The sequence below is a fragment of the Canis lupus genome, chromosome 21, assembly GCF_011100685.1.
Source record: "Canis lupus familiaris isolate Mischka breed German Shepherd chromosome 21, alternate assembly UU_Cfam_GSD_1.0, whole genome shotgun sequence".
Lineage (NCBI taxonomy): Eukaryota > Metazoa > Chordata > Mammalia > Carnivora > Canidae > Canis > Canis lupus.
In genome coordinates, this window is record NC_049242.1 from 32,809,596 (window position 1) to 32,830,759 (window position 21,164).

Consider the following 21,164-nt stretch of genomic DNA (forward strand, 5'->3'; position numbering starts at 1 on the left):
AAATAAGATTACTAACAACCTAGCTATCCTATCACCTATAAAGTGGCTTTCTGGAAGGGTTCCCTCTCATAGGCCACACTGAGATCACCACACACCACTCCTCTGGGTCAGAACAAGTTTTACAAAAACATAGGATAAACAGAATTAGAGTACACAGCGTGGACAGTGCATGCCCTGAGATTTTGTTAAAATATTAACCCAGAGTAGCCATCTGGCACAACCACAGTACCTTGTGTCTCCACGAGCAAGCTAGCTCGAAACAGCTGCCACTGAGAGCTCACTCAGAGATACCTGTAGGGTAAACCTCTTCATAGGCCCTCCAACCCCAAAATACACACACACACACCTGTCAGCCTCCACCCCATATGCTTTTTACGAAAGCCTGCAATGGGCCTTATTAACACAGAAGGACAGCATGCTTCCTTCCAAGTTACCTAGTTGAGAGATCAAGAGTGTGATCCTAGCTCAGATATCCCTACGACGGTCCCTCTGTTCTAATAACTGCTCCAAAAACTGGGAACTCACCACAGGCTCCTAGCTAAGTTAATTGGCTTTTTTTTTTTTTCCCCACTATAGGTCAGACACAGCAGCACCAAGAGACAAAACAGACAGTGTTCACTAGAACAAACCAAGCCACTCAAAAGACACTGGAGTTTCCGTGTAGGAACTTCAAATACAATACTGGAGTGATGATAACTTGCCTTTTCCATATAAAAGATTCTTTCTGTAAAAATATCCTAAGCCTTTGTGCTAAATAAAAGATGATGATTTCTACAGAAAAGTCCAAACACCTCAGGTTCAGCGAGAGTGAGATCAGCTAGATTTGCAAAGTCAAGAAAATTGGCTGTTTCCCTCCTCCTTAAGCTAATAGAATCCAACTGTTGAAGCATGACATCATTCCTGAGCCCCAAACCCCGAGCAGAGAGTACAGACATTTGCCTGCCTCCCAGAAAACAGCCCAAGACTATGGCCAGGAAAGGAGAAAAAAACAACCCAAGCCGGAGCTGACCTTACCTGAAAGTCCCGGTGCTTTCCTGCCCACTCCATTCTCGGCAGAGTCTGGCTCACACCACAGTCTGTAAGGGAGCCCAGGGCCCCCAAATCCACTCGCTTAAGCTCCGATACCTGCTGCGAGCTTCCCACAGCTCCTTCCTCTGACCTTTCGTGGCGCTCCTTCCAGCCAAATGAGCAGAGCACTTCTAGCTGGCCAGGCCAGTTGTCATGGAGACCCCGTTCTCGCCAGCCAGCGTGCTCCTGCGCTGCTCAAGCTCGTGCTCACGCTCTCCTCTCTCTCTCTCTCTCTCTCTCTCTCTGTCTCCTCTCCCCTCTCTCCCCCTCCACCCCCCTTCTCTCCCGCTCTCAGTTCTGGGAGGCTTCCATGAAACAGCACTGTCTTTTGATCAGCTCGGGTTTTGCACACATTCCACTCCTCCTACCTCCCTTCCAGTCAAACAAGGGCTCTGGGCAGCTCCTGGGAACTTGCTCCAACAGTTCAGATGGGAGAAGGGAAAGACAGTGAGTGGACTTGTTTTCCTCCCCTCCAGTGTCTCTCTCTCTCTCTCTTTTTTTTTTTTCCCTTGACTTGGAGGAATCCTGGCCAGAGGGGAGGGAGCTAGCTGGAGCACTTGGGAGGGGAAGCAAGCCCTTCCTCTGAGTCCTGGCGTGCGGGTAGGAGGACCCAGATGCATTGCCTTGACTTGTTTGTGCACTTGGGATTTTCCGGGCAGCACTTGAGGCGGAAATGCATTCACATCCCAGGAGCTCGCCTGGACTGGCCTCTGCTTACCTTGCTGCCTGCTCAGGTTGTGGCGATCCCTTTAACCAGTGCAGGGACTCATGGTACTATTGCTGGTGCCCAAGCAGTCTCTCATCTTCCTGCAATGGAGAGGAAAGACACTAGGTCAGGACCTGTAAGAGTCCTGGGCAAGTCCAGAGTCACAGCCCAAGCAACAATCGTGATACAAACACAGCCTCACGTCTCTGGCCTGCTCGGGGCCTGCAGCTAAAGCCCCGGCTGTCTGCGAGCTGCTGTCACAGCCAGGAATACTGTCACTCCTATCCAAGAGCTAGCCTGGTGCCTGAGACACAGCAGGCCCTCTTGACTCAATCCTCCCCATGTACATTTCTGCTTTGTGACCTTCTTATATATGTATTATTTTGTCTGATCCTCAAGCCTTTCGAAATACACTGGATAACAGTCTTACCATTTTACAGATGGGAAAACTGAGGCCCAGAGAGACCAAATGTTTAGTTCACAGGTACACAGCTAGCTAGTTAGACGGTTAAAGACTACCCTCTAATCTGGTGCACTTTCCACTAAAGTACACTTACACCTGATTTTAAGAACAAACAACTTTTTTTGATAGCCAGTATCAAGGTACAAGGCTGAGTTCCCAGGGGAAGGTGGGGAATCCTTCTGAGTCATCGTGAGTTAGACCTGACTACCATCCTGTTGGTCTGAAGGCTTTACCATAGCATCTATGAGATGTGGAAGATAATGGTGCACAGATTAGAGGAAAAAGTCCTGCCCCATAGCTACAAGTTACCTTGTACTTTTCTGAAGCTCTCTCATAAATCTTGGCTCATCTGTTCAACACAACTGACCTAAAAGCTAGGACTGGTACTATCATACTAATTCAACAGAGTAACGAAAAATCTCAAAGTGAGGTCAAATGACTTGCCCCAGGTCACAAAAGCAGAAAATAACAGATCTAGAAATAGTACTGAGGCCTTTCAACTCTCTTCTGTTTATTAAGCAGAGTAGGTGCAGGAGCACCAATGGAGCAGGAGTCAGAAGACCTTGGCAGTGTCTGGCTCTACCACTAACCAACCTCCCAGTTTCCACCTATGAAACCTATCCCGTGGGCAAATGATAGGGCTGGGATGGCCATAAAAAGAAATGATGTGTGGGAAAGCATTCTCCTAAAATTGGGCACTGAGCTAAGAACTTCATTCATCTCAGCTGTTTTTTTTGTTGTTGTTGTCTTTTGGTTTTTTTGTTTTTTTTTTTACCACATACAAACAAAAACCCAAGGCAGTTGGTATCTCTCCAAGAGGAGGACACCGGGGCTCGAGGAAGACATTTTTCAATGCTGATTCCTAAAACAGTAACAGAGCAGCCCTGGTGGAACCTTTAATGCAGTGATCCCTTGCAGAATCCTTGCGTTTTTATTAACCTCTATCACAAAATTCTCACAACAAGACTTTAACTGACTTGAGTTTAAAAGGTAAATATGACAAAAAAAAAAGGGGGGGGGGGCGGTAAATATAGGGCAGGAGCTCAAGTAGGAAAAGTGCCAAGAAAATGCAACACAAAATAATGGTATGGCATAGACACTAAGTAGTGGGCACTGGTGCCGGAGTGAAGCAATCAGAGATTCAATCTCCCACTCCAGATGCCAACCACCACCTCAGGAATCTCTCAAAGGCCCTAGTGTCCCACATCTGCAAAAGAAGAAGGATGAAATGGCAAGTGCAACATCTTCAGGTCCCTAAACTTCTCCCTCTTAGCATTTCCAACAGACATCCCTCTCTTCTCCTGACCCTGAAAATGCACACTCCACTTCCATACTGAGAAAGAAGAGGTAATGCCAATTCACGGCTACAACAAGAGAATATTCACAGTTACAATATTAGCACCTACTAATATTTACTGAGCACCTACCATATGTCAGGCATTCTTCTAAGCGCTATGACGGGCCAGGGCTGAGTACTGAAGCGGATACAAGTCAGTTTCTAAAATAATCCAGACTTCAAAAAGCCCTCCAGACCAGGCACAGAATGCAGGCCATGCTCCCCCTAGTGGCACACTGGAATATTTTAGAGCCTTGTCCTCACTGGGAAGGGAGACGGGAAGGGCCCCATGATGGGAGAACTGGAATCCCTGGCTTGGGTGCTGCTGTGGGTATAATAAGCTCTTTGAACTAGGCAGGGTAAGAGGACAATTGCATCCCTCCGCTGCCTTTGCAAGGCTGGATTCAGATCAATCCTACTCGACCTTTCCCAAACAACAGCGCTTTTACAGCCTTATGTGGTCTAGGATCTGCTGAAAGGTATGCATGCAAACCTGTGCCAGAAATCTGGGAGATACCATTGCATCTTCCTGCCTCTCTCCCCATATCCAATCCATTTACCGATTCCAAATAATTCTATTCCCAGAATGTGTCTGTCTACTTTTCTTTTTTTTTAATTTTTATTTATTTATGATAGTCACACACAGAGAGAGAGGCAGAGACACAGGCAGAGGGAGAAGCAGGCTCCATGCACCGGGAGCCCGACGTGGGATTCGATCCTGGGTCTCCAGGATCGCGCCCTGGGCCAAAGGCAGGCGCCAAACCGCTGCGCCACCCAGGGATCCCTCTGTCTACTTTTCTGCCCTCTACTGTCACCTCAGTCTCTTCCCTTGATTCCTGAAAAACCTCCTGATGGCCCCCACTTCCACTCTTACCCTCCCAGCTCCATTCTCTGTGCAGCTGTCTGAATCACCCTTTTACATCCGATCCTATCATTTCCTGCTTAAAACCTATAAGGCCCTGCTTGATCCTTCTCCAGCCTCCTCTCAGCACACTTCTTGCCCTCCACCTGCATGTGCTAGCTACACAGCCTTTTTTTAGTTTTCCAAAAGGGCCAGATTTTTCCCAGGCTGTTCCCATTATCCTGGGACATCCCACCCACCCACCCTCCATCTGCCCCTGGTCTGCCTAATTGGCTCTTGCCTTGCCTCTCACCTCCTCACAGAAGTCAAAATGAGGATTCATCCGTCACAGCATTGGCCATAATCTCCAACCAAAATACATTATCCTTTTCTTTTTTAAAAAAACATTTTTTTAATTTATTCATGAGAGACACAGAGAAAGAGAGAGAGAGTGAGAGAGAGAGAGAGAGGCAGAGACACAGGCAGAGGGAGAAGCAGGCTCCATGTAGGGAGCCCGATGAGGGACTTGATCGGTCTCCAGGATCACACCCTGGGTGGAAGGCAGGCGCCAAACCGCTGAGCCACCCGGGCTGCCCACATTATCCTTTTCTTAATGCCAGTCTTCCCTGATGAGTTCCTTGACTGCTTTGCCACCATATTCTCTGCATTTAGCATAGGGCCCAACTCCCAGCTGGCACTCTAAGTATCTGCTGAATGAGTGCAAAGAACCCATTTCGTCTTGTCCTACAGGAAGAAGAAACTTAGAACAGCTATTTCATGCCACTCATTGTTTCTTTTCATAGACTTAAAACTATAATTACATCCCCTCTCCTCATGTGTCTTGCCTGTGGGCTCAACCAAAAATTCCTGTAAAGTCTCCCTGTGGTTTGTTTCCCAGAAATTTCCTCGTAAGGTCACTCTTCTAGGGATGCGCTCCAGGGTTTTATAGCCTCTCCCATTACCCATTACAGGCACTCCCCCACCAGTGTCACTGCCAAACCAAGTGGGGTGCAGGAATGGCCCAACTCCCATAGATGAGAAGGTTCTCTCAGGTCAGCTCTATTTGGGAACAAAAATGCTTTCTCTCCACCATGCAGGTCACTGTGCTTACAAAAATACATTTTTCCTTAAAAAGTCATCTTATGTTTTATAATTTGGAGGTGGGTATAAAATGCTTTGAAAAAAAAATTTTCATTACTAAAAAAAATTGGAAATAACTATTTGGGGGAAAAATATGGAAGGTCTAAAGAAAAGCAATAGCAGTGGGTGACTAAATCCCCTCACAAGATAACATTAGCACCAACCTCTGAAATCCTTTTTGGCTTCCCCTGCTGCCACAACCCCTTTACAGGCACAGCCACAGCACACCACCTGGTACCCTGAAAACTGCATTCCTCCTCTCCTACCACTCCCTCCCTCCCCACTGCTCATGCTGTTACCTTTTTCCTAGTACCTCCTCCTCCCCAACAAGCAAAATCTCAGTGCTTTCGAGGCCCAACTTATCACCTCCCCTGTGAAATGTTTCTTGATCGTTTAGCAAAATCTGTTGGTCTACTCTGCAATCCCACAGCAGTTTAAAGATGGCTTTATTCATGGTATTTATAGCACTTTGTCACCATCACTCATACCTGTCTCCCCAGCAGCCGTGAGCCCCATGACGTCTACCAACTTTATTATTTCATTCACAGTGGGCAATCTATTCATGTTCATGGGATAAATCAATCTTTGAGAAAGAAAGAAGCTATCCCCTCCATAAGATGAGGAATCTGAGTGTATAGACTTACACTGTATCAAGAATATGTGTGTGTGTATGTGTGTGTGATAATTAGACTCTATATTTGGTCACTAGAAGAGTTTATAATATTTTCGTGTCTCTTTAAAAACAACTGAAAATCTGGGGCACCCAGGTGGCTCAGTCGGTTAAGCATCTGCCTTCAGCTCAGGTCATGATCCCAGGGTCCTAGGATTGAGGCCCATGTCGGTCCCATGCTCAGCAGGAGAGTCTGCTATGCCTTCTCCCTCTGCCCCTACGCCTGCTCATTCTCTCTCTCACACTCTCTCTCTTAAACAGATAAACTCTCTATTTAATAGTAATAAAATTTGGGATCCCTGGGTGGCGCAGTGGTTTGGCGCCTGCCTTTGGCCTGGGGCGCGATCCTGGAGACCCGGGATCAAATCCCACGTCGGGCTCCCTGCATGGAGCCTGCTTCTCCCTCTGCCTGTGTCTCTGCCTCTCTGTCTCTCTCTGTGTAACTATCATGAATAAATAAATAAAATCTTAAAAAAAAAAAATAGTAATAAAATTAAAAATAAAAACAACTGGAATTCCAAACCTAAAAATACAGAAGCATATAGTAAATCTTTTAAAGTTACTCCTTGGGCAGCCTGGGTGGCTCGGTTTAGCCTCGCCTTTGGCCCAGGGCGTGATCCTAGAGTCCCGGGATCGAGTCCCGCATCAGGCTCCCTGCATGGAACCTGCTTCTCCCTCTGCCTGTGCCTCTGCCTTTCTCTCTCTGTGTCTCTCATGAATAGATAAACAAAATTAAAAAAAAAAAATTTAGTCCTTACTTTGGGATCAAAGGAATTCAAGAAAAGTAAGCTGTTGTTTGATAGTGCTTGTTGGATCCCAAAATGCCTAAGAGATGCAGTGTAACTTCAGCTGCCTCTGGAAGCCGAGCTCCCAGTGCCCACCAAACTGTGGAGTCCAGCCACATATCCACCGAGGACACCTAGTTCTGCCCAATTAACAGGGGAATCCAGTTTGTGTCCTGCCCAGTTCTACACTGAGCTCTGGCTGCTGTGTGGGCAGACAGGTTTACACAAGAGCCCTTTAGGGCTCTATAGCTTTCTTCTTCCACCTCTGAATGGTAATGTAGTTAAAAAGGGGAAAATTTTAAATGCAGGAGTAGAGAAGGAGTAAGATCCTGGTTTCCAGAGTAGTGAGATCTTAAGCCACTCCCTGCCCTGCTTAGGGCCTCTATTTTCCCCTGAATATAACTAGCTGTTCTCAAAGAGTCCTTGTAACGTCAATGTTCTGTTGCAGTCGCCAAGTCCAATTGTTCTGTCCTAGTCACCTAGTCCCACTGCTTTCTGAAGCATCTAAAGCAGCAGGAAGAATTCTTGTGCTACAGAGTTTCCATCCTACCCTCTCAGCAGAGCCCCTCGCTTGGGACTCTGGAGTCATCTGCCTGGGAGTAAACAGAAAGGCAGCCTTTCCTGGAGGAGAAGATGGAAGATTGAGGGTTCTTGCTTAAAGAAGGCTGGAGAGAGAAGAAAGATGCCAAACACAGGATGGAGAAACTTGGAAATGACTTGGGAAGTGCCTTAGAAGGAGACTGAGCCTCTGCCAGGGACTCATTCCTAGCCATTGGTCTGAGACAAGGCCACTTTTACAAAGCAGAAGAATATGCAATATCTAATTCTCTTGAAAGGCAATCTGCCTGCTGCAAATCAAGCAGTCTCCTCAAGGGCTCTACAGCACCTCTGAACCAACAAAACAAGTATCTCCCTCCAGATGGCAATCCCAGCCCTCCTCTGCCTTTGTCAGGAGCCACATCCAGCGGGACCTCCTGTGTGCTGGCCACTGCTACACATACTCTGCTTCTGCTTGCACAGATGAAACAGCCGTTCTATGCTCAAGTCCTGGCATTTTATGGATCCTGGGGTCTTTACTCTGTCCTATCCCACCTGCCTCCCACCCAACACTAAGGCTCTAAACTAATAGACTGTGGGATTCAGCCTGTAACTATCCTGGATCTCACTGCCCTGTGGTGAGACAACTACTGGACATCTTCATGCTGGGTTGGCACACTCTTCTTTGGTCAGCCTTCCAGCCCTGGTTCACCTCTACTCAGCTCACAATCCTCAATATGAAAGTCAAAATTCAGATCCCCAGGGCATAAGATACTTAATGGCTTGATCCAGTCTCTTGGAGTATCTGTCACAATGCTCATATACGGGCTAATTTCCTAGAATCTCTCACTTCCACAGACACTGACTACTGTCCCTTGTTATGTCTGAGCATTTTAACACTAGGCCACATAAACACAGTCTGGTGCCAGGAAAGACCAGACTGAGGAGGCAATATTCCAGACCCCTTCTAAAAGTACCATTTTACCTTTCCAGAATGAGCTTCTCATGCTTACTTGCCTTAGAACTCAAAGCTCAACCAAGATCTTAACCTGCCATGACAGAAGCTTCAGGATAGGGGAGATAGAGGACAAAGTGGGGGGAAAGGTGTTGGGAGGATAAGGAGAATGTGGACTCAAATGGCTTTTCCATAATATAACCAAGAAAATACCTTAAGCTTGAAAGAACAAGTATAAAATGTGGGCCAAGTTGTGGGAAATGTGGGCTCAGATTGTGTCACCTCCTCAATGCTATCTCCCCTGATTTTCTCTCCCTGGACTGGATTCTCTACCCATAGTCCCTACACTCCTTGAAACCATCTATTGCTCTGTTATTAGCCATGCTCACTGCCTTGTGTTTTAGTGTACCAAGGCTTATTCAACTTAATTCTCCTACTAGCCTATAAACCTGTAATATTCTTGGAACGCCTGGTGGCTCAGTGGCTGGGTCCAGGGATCAAGTCCTGCATCAAACTCCTTGCGTGGAGTCTGCTTCTCCCTCTGCCTATGTCTCTGTCTCTGTCTCTGTGTGTGTGTGTGTGTGTGTGTGTGTGTGTCTCTCATGAATAAATAAAATCTTTAAAAAATAAATACATAAAAAATAAACCTATAATATTCTTTAGGGCAAGAATTATGTCTTAACTCTGAATTTTAGTTTAGGACTCTATACCAAGGCCAATTAATACATGTTTAATATAAGAACTAATGAAACCAACCAACCAACTAATCAATTTAATTGATAAGGGATCAAAAATATTACCACAAAACCTAAACATATTTTGCATGTTTCATATGTATTACATATCATTCTTACAATAAAGTAAGCTAGAAAAAAGAAAATCCTATTAAGAAAAATCACAGGAAAAAAAAGAAAATCACAGGAAAAGAGAATACATCTACAGTATTATATTGTATTTATCCCAAAATCCATGTATAAATGCATCTGCAGAGTTCAAACCCATGTTGTTCAAAGGTCAGCTGTGTATTTTTTTGTTTGCTTTTCATTTTGTTTTGCTAAAATTAGTGGGCATAAGATTAAGGAGAAATAGGAGACTTGCACAGCCTCGGAGTATCTCTCCCAGAATTAGATCCTGGAATAGAAAAAACTAATAAAATCCAAATTAAGTCTATAGCTTACATTACACTACTATTAACTTCTTGTTGACAAATGTGCCATAGTTCTTTAAGATTAGGGGAACTTGTATTGTCTCTGCAGCTTTTCTTTAAGTTTAAAACTATTTAAAAATAAAAAGCTCTAAAAAAAAACAATTTAAAGATCAGGAAGTGGGCAGCCCCGGTGTCGCAGCGGTTTAGCACCGCCTGTGGCCCGGAGTGTGATCATGGAGACCCAGGATCGAGTCCCACATCGGGCTCCCTGCATGGAGCCTGCTTGTGTCTCTGCCTCTCTCTCTCTCTCTCTCTGAATAAATAAATCTTTAAAAATAAATAAATAAATAAAGATCAGGAAGTAAAAGTATATACAGGCTTTTTTTGAGCTCAGTTGATTGAGCATTCAACTCAGTTTTGGGTCAGGTCATGATCTCAGGGTTGTGGGATCCAGCCCCACACTGGGCTCTGTGCTCAGCAAGCAGTCTGCTTGAGTTTCTCTCTCTCCCACTCCCTCTTCCCCTCCTTCTGTTTGTGCATTCCCTCTCTCTCTAAAAATAAAATCTTCTAAAAAAAATAAAAATAAAAATAAAATCTTCTTTAAAAAAAAGTATATGTAATACAAATTATAAGAATGGGTAAGAATGGCTCAAGTTTGAGAAGCACTAGAGCAGTAATCCCTCACATCCTACATCCAAGAAAAGCTGCCCTCAGAATGAGAATTGTGGCTATAGAAGAAATTTAGTAAAATAGGAAAATGTTCACTTTATATTACTTTGAAAAAATAAATTATCCCATTTTATTAAAAAATATATATATAATACATAGAAAAATGTCTGTGGTAAAACAAAAATAACCTATACTAAATAAAATACAGACAGCATTTATTAAATAGTAAATGGGACACTGCTTTTAGAAAGTAACTTGGCTAGATCAATTAATATGCTCATATTCTTAAAAAAAATATGCTCATATCCTTTGATTTAGTATCCTCACTTTCAGGAAGTTATCCTAAGAAAAATATTCCGAAGTATGAGGGGGAAAATGCCTCCTCCCGGCATTATTTATAATAATGAAAAATTAGGAACAACCTTCAAGTCAATCATTACTAGACCGGTAAATTTCCAGTATGTTTTGACCAAGACCCAGAGTAAAAAATATATATGTAACATAGAAGTGTAGCATGTGTATGCATGAGAGGGCACGTGTGTGTGTGTGTGTATAAAACTAAACCAAAAAGTTTTCTCAAAATGGTACTTATCTTCAGGGATGCTCTCTGCTATTTTCTGTACTAATCTATTTCGTAAGAAAGCAAACAAAACTTGTTCAGCCCTCACTAAATTGATTTTCCAACCCACTAACTATGATGGGCAGTCTGAGAAACACTGCACCGGACTATTGTGCAACCATTAAAAGAGATGACTACAATCCCCAACTGGCAACGCAACTGGCTCTAAGCAAAGAGAAGAGAAGGTGGGAGGAAGACTTGCTTTCATGGTACACTTTTTTGCACCTTTTGAATTTATAACACATACATGTATTACTTATTTGAAAATTTAAGTGGTGACTGTGAAGACTTTAACAGCATCAGACAATGCTAATTGTGCATAACAAAGCTGTAACTACACTAAAATACAAAAACAGACACAAATGAAAAAGGAAATAATACCAAAACAATAATCACAAGTTAGCAATTTTTTCCTTTTCACTGTTTGAAATACTCTACCCTATTTTACTTCCTCACTTTAACATACATATCTCTTAAATTAAAACCCGAAGAATTGGGATCCCTGGGTGGCGCAGCGGTTTAGCGCCTGCCTTTGGCCCAGGGCGTGATCCTGGAGACCCGGGATCGAATCCCACGTTGGGCTCCCGGTGCATGAAGCCTGCTTCTCCCTCTGCCTGTGTCTCTGCCTCTCTCTCTCTCTGTGTCTATCATGAATAAATAAATAAAATCTTAAAAAATAAATAAATAAATAAAAATAAAATAAAATAAAACCCGAAGAATTAAAGGCACATAAGAGATTTCAAAACTAATGGTAATGTTTTCTTTATTAAGCTGAGATAGATATATGAATATTTACATTTAAATGGTACATATAAAAAACTACTCTATATTTTTAATAATATTTTTTAAATGAAAGGTTTCAAAAAACCTTTTTAAAAAAAGGTTTCTCCTGCCAGGCCTGCCTTTTCCCACCCTCAAACTGAGGAAGACACTCAAGTAAAGTGCTGGGATAGGATTTAAAACAGTCAACTGGACACCTTCCATCTTTCTGAAAAGGTTCTGACATGGAACATACCACCACTACGGCTTCCAGAGTTTTCCATTCAGAGCTTGGTAAGTGGGCTAGGCTCAGCATTTCATTCACACTCAGGACTCTCTTTTCTGAGTTCTTTTGCCTTCCCTCCTTCCCCTACCAAGCCATTATTCATCCCTTCATATTTTTAATTATGTATAAACTCTTCTGAGCAATGGGATCATTTCCTATTAACCTTTGAATTTCCAACAGGCTATAATGTTGTGCTTTCTTTACACATAGCAAGTACTCAGTACTTATTAAATAAGCAATATCATGGGCAAAACTCCAAAACAAAGAAATATGAAAAGTGGCAAGGAATGGAGAAGGAAGTACCAGGCATCAGAGATTAAATACAAGTCATATGGGACACCTGGGTAGCTCAGGAGTTGAGTGCCTACCTTGGGCCCAGGGCCTGATCCTAGAGTCCCGAGACCAAGTCCCGCATCGGGCTCCCTGCTTCTCTCTCTGCCTATGTCTCTGCCTCTCCCTCTCTGTGTCTCTCATGAATAAATAAATAAAATCTTAAAAATATATATAAGCCCTACTAAAATATACTATTACTTTCATTTAATAAAATATAAAATATAAAAGAGAATAAAGGGGACAATATACGTAAAACACACTGTGATAGATAGCAAGTGGTCTATAAATAATAGTTTGGGGTTTAAAAAATAATATGCATAATATTTCCATGATATATATTTGTATATGACAAGTTATAAATCATATAAATAAACACATACATATGAGCACACATATATCAAAGAATGCCAGAGACACAATTTATCTGGACTTCAGAAAAACATCTTGTGATCTTAAGGATAAAACAGAAATATACTGGCAGCTGGATGGTCTGGTAACTGGACAGCTGGGCCCAAACGATGCTGCAAAATGGATCGATATCAACTAGGAACTCCTAGAAGTTTGGCCACTTCCCATCTGTTACAGATCCTATCATGGTCACCATTTTTATCAATGACTTGGGGAAGATAAAGTTATCTAAAATGCCTATGACAAACAAAATGGGAGGGATAATTAATGTATTAGAGAGAATAAGGAAGAAAGCCCTCCACAAACTGGAACCATAGGTTAAATACAACAAGATGACATTTTAAAAAGACAAAAGATATTATTTTACTCTTAAGTTTAGGGGGAAAAAAACTACATTAACAATAGGATGAAGACGATAGACATGAAGGAGACATAAGAAATGGTTCAATATGAGTCAACTGATGAGTCGATGTGATTTTTAGGTTCACTGACTGAAATACAAAGCCCAGATCAAATGAGGTCCACGTCTTACTCTGCTCCATTCCCATTAGAACAATAGTACATCCAGGGGAACACACAGTGTATTTGCAGACCCAGGGATAAATGGAGTCTTAATAACATCTCAGGCAAGTATACTGTAGGAAAAAAAAGAAAATCAAGTCTATGGAGCCCCTTAAACTGAGAAGTAAGCTAAAATGTCTGGTTCGTGAGGTTCTCAAGTCCTTCTGCAGAACAGGAAGATACCACTTTTATCCCTATGGAGTCACCTTAAGGGACTCATGGCCAGATGAGGTAAAGAAAGTTCACAGAAAAAAGGGTCAGCTGAGCCCTGCCTGGTTGGCCCTTTGTCCTTGTTGCTACTCACACTGAAACCTCCCATTTGGGGCTCTGACCACCCAAGCTTTAGTAAGGACACAAAGAAGCTCAGGAATCTCAACAATTCTTACCCATCATCTCCCCAAATCATGGTTCATCATGATCAGAATTGCAAAGTGATATTTTTAACTATCGGAATGAATTCTTGTGGATCTTTGGCCTTCTATACTAAGCTGTCATCTGATAGCTGTTGGTGAACAAGGACTTGGGTTTTACTACTCTAACTGAAACATTAGACATTAGGAATGCAGCATTTCAGCTCTATTAGGTATTGCCGGGATATAAACATACCAGCTTATCTCCCATAATGGAAAACTACGATGCTTCTTCTAGGTACCTAAGAAGAATCAACAAGAGAGAAGAGCAGTGGCCCCTCAAAACCCAGTCCTTATCCTAGGAACATGGAAGGTGGCCCTGGTCTGCAGATAAGTGTCACACTAAATAAACTTCAATATCCTATAGTACAAGATGCCACTTTTTAAACCATTCACTTTTTCCCAAAAATAAGAACCTAGAAGTTTCTAGAAAGAATAGGTCCTTAACCATACATGCACTAGGAGGGATGCCTGCCAACTCTTAATTTCAGCTCAGGTCATGATCTTGGGGTTGTGAGATTAAGCCCCACCTTGGGCTCCACACTCAGTGGGCAGTCTGCTTCTCTCTCTTTCTCTCTAAAATAAAAAAATCTTAAAAAAAAAAAAAAAAACAATACATGCACTGGTACATCCCATTTTTATGTAAAATAGAGCTGGTTGCCTTTTGTGTACAAAGAGGTGCTTTCAAATGTTCATTCACTTAGAGATCAATGTAGAGGGACCTATGCCACAGGGGAAAAAAGTAAACTCCAGGATGCAAGGAAGGGAAGATAGATGAGATGGTGAGAAGGAAAACAGAGGAATGTGAAGGGAGAGGAGAGAGCAATTTAAGATCCCTGAAGGACAGAAACAGGAGCAAGCTCCTTTGGAAGTCTGAGAATAGCATATTTGGGGGAATTCTTGAGCGTTACTCCTAAGGATGTCAAGGAACATATGTAAGTACCACTTAGCCTTTTGAAGGGGAAAAAAAAAATTCAGAATCCCTATTATTCCCTCAGTGTCAGGGTTCCCTACACTAGGTTAAAACAATTGCCCAAAGCCCCTGTAACTTGTTGGCTAACACTGCCAAATGACTAGAGGGAGGGTGTAGAACACAAAAAAAAAAAAAAAAAACAAAGGGTCAAGGACCACTGTCCCCAGCACAGCAGATGCCAGCAGAAGGGTTCTTTCTCATAAGCTGTGGGACTCCAGAGACCGTATCTCAGGGACACTGGCTTTCCTTAAAGCAAAGGAAATCAATCATTAGAAAGTCCTCAAGGTGATGAATGACTGCAGCCACTCACAGGAGTGCAGATAACATCTGAGGTGCCTGGGACACACCTCTTCCCAGGAAAAAGGCCCTCCAGGCACTGAGGAGTCTACTCCAGGCACTGAGAAGTCTACTTGGGGAAAATTCACCAAGACAATGAGGCCTGATTCTATGTCCTCCCCAGAGAATGACCACTGCTTATTATATTCTTACTCTTTTTTGGACTCAGGTTGTGTCCAGACACAGCCAGCAGAAGCATACCAGCAGCCAGTCACAGAGGGCCAGAAACCCAGAGAGAGCTGCCAGAGTGTGACAGGCAAACATGAAGACTCTACTTGGGTACTTGGGATCTAGAGGTTTGCAAAATGCTTCTGAGGACACCAAAGGTGACCCTTAACTCTACTTCTCTTTTTTCAACCATGACCTCCCTTTCCTGTTCTCTCTCCTGGTTGTATGGGCAATGAGAATGGAATTAAGAAAGGAGGATCAGGAGTTATTTTAACAAAAGACAAGAATTTGAAGGATGAATGACTGTGGAGGTAAGGAAGGGTCCAGATTCTGGCTCTGATCACTGGGCGCCAGGGATACAGACAAAACAGGTTATTCCAAGGTGCTCTGCTATAGTCATGTCTGAGTTCAACCAAAAGGTGAAGTTGTGCCAACATGGGAAGTTGTTTAGACAAGACAGACAAGAATGGAAAAGACAGGGATGGACAAGACAGGATGGGGTGATGGACCAGAAAAACAGTGGAGGAGATAGAATAAAAGAGTAAAGGAAGGAGAGAGAAAGAGGGGAGGAGAGTGTGTATATGTGTGTTTCAGGAGGAGACAGGGAGAGAAGGTGGTAACACAAACAGAACCATAAAGTAACCACAAATATTGAGTTCTTGTTTGCAGATTATCACTGCCCATAGTCTACAACAGCAGAGTTGTGTCCTCCTCAGCAGTTAGGTTCTGTGGCTAGCACATAAGGTGGAAACCACGTGGAGTCAAATTACTCTCAAAATTACCTAAAAAGTACCACACTGGAAAACGGCCCATCTCCCAGGAAACCCAATACAGTACTTTTCATACATATACATTTTTGTGCACTCTTAAGAATCTCAGAACATGGGATCCCTGGGTGGCGCAGTGGTTTAGCGCCTGCCTTTGGCCCAGGGCGCGATCCTGGAGACCCAGGATCGAATCCCACGTCAGGCTCCCGGTGCATGGAGCCTGCTTCTCCCTCTGCCTGTGTCTCTGCCTCTCTCTCTCTCTCTCTGTGACTATCATAAATAAATAAAAATTAAAAAAAAAAAAAAAAAAAGAATCTCAGAACCAAACAAAACAACAGAAAAAAAGAATCTCAGAACTAGAAGGACCCAAGGAATCCATCTTCCTTGTCTAGTAATTCTCAAAAAAAAAAAAAACCCAAAAAAACAAAAACAAAAAAACAAAAAACTTCTCAATAGTCATCACTCATCTTCTGAATGATTCTGAGTAAGCTTCATTTTGCTCAGAGATTAGTAAATCACCTAATGTCACCCAACTAGACGACTTTTCCCTGATCCCATACTCCTTCTTCCATGTATTCTTCTCTTAAAATTTCCCCAGGAGATAGAAGGCTGAGACTGGAAGCTCAGTTCTACCACTAAATAGCTGTGTGAGTTCTGAACAGCACCTTCCCCTTTCTTGGTTCTAATCCCCATCTGGAAAATGAAGCCAGACTGGATGAACTGTAAGTGCCCAGATAATTTTGAGATACTTACTGAACGAAAAAGTGCTTTGAAAACTGCAAAGCATCTCATAAACATAAGCTACCAGTAACAGTTCACTCTGAGAGGGCAGACATTTTAACTAACATCTTGTGCTTTTCCCTCAACTTCATCCTTCACATCTCATGTCTAGGTCCTATTTGTTCTACTTCTAAATATTCTCTAGGATTTACCCCCCTTCTTCTCTATTCTCGTTGTCAATGTCCTATACTTTTTAGTACGTCTCCTTACTGCCAGTCTCTGTCCTCTCCAAAATTACCCTACTTTCTTCTACAAGAGTGATTTCCATAAAATCCCGCCTCCATTGCATTAATTCCATCTCCTATGCACCAATGCAGAAGTTCCAGCATTCAAATTTCCAGCTCTGCTCCACCAGACCCACCACTCCCAAAGCAGATTATCACAGTGACCCTGACCCTGACCATGCCACATTCTTTCCATGTTCTTGCTCTTCTCTGCATTCAGAATACTTCCCACCTCTCCTCTGCTTATATAAAAGTCCATCTAGCTTTCAAAGACCAGAAAAGATTCTGCTTCCTTCAAGAAAACTTTCCTAGAGTCTTAAGACACAACTGTCTTTCCTGAACTATAAAATATAGTCAGTTAGTAACCAAACCCAGTTAAGATCGATGATATCCTTTAATTGTTTAACAAATTTTATCTCTCTCAGAGATTATAGGTTCCTTCAGGCAGCAACCAAGCATGATATATTTGCATCACAATGCTGGTTAAGCTGAAAAATTCCACAAGTACTTGATGACTGCCTAAAGGCTGAAAAGGAAGATCCTGGTTTTCTCTTCCTGCCCTTGACCATTCACAGGAAATGTTGGGGGCACAGGAGGGGAAAAAGAAGGGGTAGAAGCAATACTCTCCCAACTCCTGTAGTACGTTCCCATCTTTTCCTCCCTACTTTCACCCACTCTGGGGTGGAAAGACCCTCTCTATCATCACAGGTTCAAATCAACGTCTTCTCTAAAGATGAGCCTGAGCACAACAGGGCAGTGTGCACGGTTATATTCAGCTCAATTCTTAACGTCCTGACCAGTCCATGTGTGGCAGCAGCTGCTCACAATCCCTGACAGTGATGGGAAGAGAGAGACACAGAGGGAAGAAGAGCAAAGACTAGAAATAATTTTATAATATGCAATTCAGATTTGGACCCTTGAGGTAGTTCTGCTTCAAATTAAACCCATCTGTTCTCAAATCCCAAAGAGGCAGGGCATCCGTGAAAAGGTTCTGTAACCTTCCAGAGCACAGACACCTCTACAAGCTGTGCCAGAAAGGACTGGCAGCTACAAACAGGCTCTTCTCATTCTCAGGGAGCCAGTAAACTGGAAGGCAGAGACTCTGACTGGCCAGCCCACTCTCAGACCCAGCGCCTCCCCCGCTCCTCCCAACACTCTAGATCAGGACCCATGACTGGCAAGAATCACATAGGTATAATACAGATGCAGAGTGGGGAGGGCTATTGTGGGACCAGCTCTGTTCCCAGAGGAAAGCATTCGTGGCCATCATACCCGAGGAATTCAGCAACGCAATCACAACTGAGCATGTCCCAACCCACCACTACTGGCCTCCAACTACTCTGGAACACATCTCTGCAAAAATTCTCCACTTTCATGTTCACTACAACCAGCTTCCCCCATTCCCTCTCCAGATTCTCCAGATTTACTACCCCTTCCTATTTACTAGAAGTATTCATTCTCACCCTCCACTTCCAGCCATCTCTCTCTCTCTCTCTCTCTCTCTCTCTCTCTCTCTCTCACACACACACACACACACACACACACACACACACACAGCTCTCCTGGATAGTACTGGACAAGGAGCCTCTCTCTCAGGCTCATCTTCTGCCCAGCATGTTCATTCTTTTTAATGCTCTCTTGGGCCCTTTTTACTTTATAGGAGCTGATGGTGATGTTCCCTGTTAAGATTTTAACAAGTAAAGGATTTTATCAGGTAAAGGTGGCACCTGTCTTTAAGGATGAGGAAATACTAACACAAACCATTCAGTGTCAAGATACCCTGTCTGGGAAGAGAGCCAGCTCTATGGCAACCAGAAGACAGATTTTCTCACCTGCTTCTAAGCTCCTTCCTCTCAAAAGACATCTGCTGCACCCATCTCCGGTGCCACACCAAGATCACAGGAAACAGCACGGATCTCCCTCCTCCCTCCCTCCCTTAGAGAGTCACAAGGAGACAGGGAAGCAAGTTGGAGAAAGTTTTAAAAAGACTCAGAACCATACCTCATTCCATGAAAAGCGAACTCCCACTTCCAGGATGGCAAAAAAGGGCAGTTCTACTTTCAAGCTTCTGGTTATCTCCAGTGACTGGCCTCAGTGGAACTGCCTTAGTATTCCACATCACAGAGACCTGAAGCAACCGCACTGCACAGAGCCCCAGAGGCAGAGAGTTGGGCAGAAAGGAATGTAGACAGCTTCCCAGAAGTACCCAGCTAAGAAGGAAACCAAGAACTTACCACAGCTTCCTGGGCCCAGAAGGGGAGGATACAGGCTCTCAGAAGAAAGACTCTGGCAGCTCAGAGACCTTGAAGGTCCTCATATCTGAAAGCCCCAAAAAGAGAAATGTACAGCTGTGGGAAGACATCCAGATACAACAAGCCTGGGCTGGCCCCAGATGCCTTCAAGGAAGCAGTGGCTACACTTGACTGCAAACAAGAGACTTAGAAACAAACCCTAAGCTACTGACAGCCCCAAAGAAATCCAAGGCAGGCCTGGGGTGGGGATGTATAAACCTGCTAGTATAAGCTTTTGCTGAGGGCTTTATCACCTGCTTTCCATGCAGAGGCTTCATTTTCCCCCACAATCTTAGGGATGGAGAGTAGAACCAGATTGAGGACCCAACATCTTGACAGGAAAGTAAAACCAGTAAGCCGATGAGCTTCACAGGCCTCCAGGGCTCCCAGCTCTGTTCTCTACCCTCTCTGTCATGCTTCAGCGGTCATAAAACTTCTTTCATTCCTACCGTGAGGTACAGGCTTCCCAAGAAGCCCCACCGCAGTTCCCAGGAGCCCATATGCGAGGCAACGCTAAGCAAAGAGAAAGATTTTTCTTGCAGAAGTACTTTTTACAATTTTCATATATTATGGCTTTGTGAGGGTCTGTTCCAGGATAAGCATGGGGAAGGAGCAGAACATAGAAAGGAAATTAGAAATGCCTTCCTGTTGTACACTAACTGTCCATATTATCAAAAGAAAGTAGGTAATTTTAATACAAAAAGTTAAATCATAAAATGCTTTCCCCTCCAAGAAAAGGACAATTCCTAATACAGACTCTAAAAAATGCAGATAATGCTTCCCCATCTCATATCCAACCCTCAGTCTGGAAACCCTCATCAGTTAGCATTAACACAAAGAAGCACATGTGCATATTCATTCCTCAAAGCTTTATTCCCACAGCCAAGGCTGCAAGACCCTTTCCAATTTCAGGTCCTGACCAGAACAAGAGTGGGGCAAGAATTAGATGAAGGCTTTTCCCAAGCAAAGGCTTTGGCCGCCGACAGGACTGGGGGTGGCATGAGACACCCCCACATGCGGGAAGGCAGCTGAGCACCTGGAATCTCCCCTTCCTCCACAGCACCAGTAAACTTGCTGATGTCATCTCTCTGGAAGCCACATGTCTGCCTCCCAGCCCCTGGGATTTTGCCCATACTCACCTCAAAATTGCACAATAAGCGTCTGTAGCTGGTTAGTTCAGTTACTTACACCCTGGTACCAATGAAGCAAAGGTGAAAGATTTGTTGCTTACAAGAACCATTAGTTTCACCCTGCCCTGAGGCTACAAATTTTTATTCTCAAACCGTGATCACAATGCATGCTGCTTTTTAAGAGATGAGACTAGAGATGAGCTCAAAACCACCCCTGGGCACCAGAGAAAGAAGGACAAAGAAAGAGGAAATCAGCTATGGATGAACTTCTCTGTAACTAAGTGATACACACTGTCCCCAAGCAAAAATACATGGATAAGCTTTCCCACTCTAATGGGAAATTCTCAGTCACTTGGAACCTAGTAGAGCTTGGAATTTTATTCAAAAAATTGTTCCATTTCCTGAAGTGTTCATTCCACAAGGAGATGCTGCAATTTACACATACAATACAGGGACGTCTTCGGTTTTCATAAATTGGCAGCAGATTTCTCCCACTGGAAATGTACAGGGCTTCAAACTAGAAGCCTTCCATTTAAGACCTGATACATCATCACAACAAGAATGTATTATTTCCCACTCAAAAATGGGAGGAGATGATTCAATTAATTCCACCAAACAATGTTTAAAGAATGTGGTCCTGTCATACTTAGGTCATGATTTTCTAAGTAGGGGTACCTCTTCACTCTTCAAGCTAAAGTATTTCCTGAAGTGACACATGGTGGGAAGAAAAAGAGCTTATATGAAGGCAGGCATGGACACTATGGCACCTCTAGTTACCTCCTAGAGACTCAGATAAAAGGCA

At 43.5% G+C, this 21,164-nt stretch overlaps 1 protein-coding gene across 5 annotated transcripts in view; it reads right to left on the reverse strand.

Moving 5' to 3' along the window:
* Positions 1 to 21,164, reverse strand: part of DENND2B (DENN domain containing 2B) — a 163,545-nt gene that overhangs the window by 97,921 nt on the left and 44,460 nt on the right. For 2 of the 5 annotated variants that reach the window (XM_038568992.1, XM_038568990.1), the window contains one exon: positions 1,787 to 1,875. The gene's annotated coding sequence lies outside the window, so the exon portion shown is untranslated. Of the gene's footprint in view, positions 1 to 1,014; positions 1,315 to 1,786; positions 1,876 to 19,175; positions 19,247 to 21,164 lie in introns of those variants that run through there. The other 3 variants (XM_038568991.1, XM_038568989.1, XM_038568994.1) reach the window with 3 other exon arrangements.